Source organism: Arachis duranensis, chromosome 5 (assembly GCF_000817695.3).
Source record: "Arachis duranensis cultivar V14167 chromosome 5, aradu.V14167.gnm2.J7QH, whole genome shotgun sequence".
Classification (NCBI taxonomy): domain Eukaryota; kingdom Viridiplantae; phylum Streptophyta; class Magnoliopsida; order Fabales; family Fabaceae; genus Arachis; species Arachis duranensis.
The window spans coordinates 15,679,978-15,680,729 of NC_029776.3; positions in this window are offsets into that span (position 1 = coordinate 15,679,978).

Consider the following 752-nt stretch of genomic DNA (forward strand, 5'->3'; position numbering starts at 1 on the left):
ACTTTCCTCCACAAAACTATTGGGAGCAAATCAACACCTCCCTAGGAGAATTGAGTTCCAACATGGGACAACTAAGGGTGGAGCACCAAGAACATTCCATCCTCCTCCATGAGATTAGAGAAGACCAAAGAGTCATGAGAGAAGAGCAACAAAGGCAAGGAAGAGACATTGAGGAGCTCAAGCACTCCATAAAATCTTCAAAAGGAAGAAAGAGCCGCCATCACTAAGGTGGACCCGTTCTTTAATTTCCTTGTTTTTTTTTTATTTTCCTGTTTTTCGAAAATTAATGCTTATGTTTGTCCATGTTTGTGTCTTGTGATCATTAGTGTTTTAGTGTCTATGCCTTAAAGTTATGAATGTCCTATGAATCCATCACCTCTCTTAAATAAAAAATGTTCTTAATTGAAAAAGAAAAGAATTGCATGAATTTCAGATTTTATAAGAGATTAATTATTTTGGTGTGGTGGCAATACTTTTGACTTCTGAATGTATGCTTGAGCAGTGTATATGTCTTTTGAATTTGTTATTCATGAATGTTGGCTCTTGAAAGAATGATGAAAAAGGAGACATGTTACTGAGGATCTGAAAAATCATAAAAATGATTCTTGAAGCAAGAAAAAGCAATGAAAAAAAAATATATATAGAAAAAGAAAAGAAAACGAGAAAAAGAGAGAAAAAGAAAAGAAATAAGGTTGTGATCCAAGGCAAAAAGAGTGTGCTTAAGAACCCTGGACACCTCTAATTGGGGACTC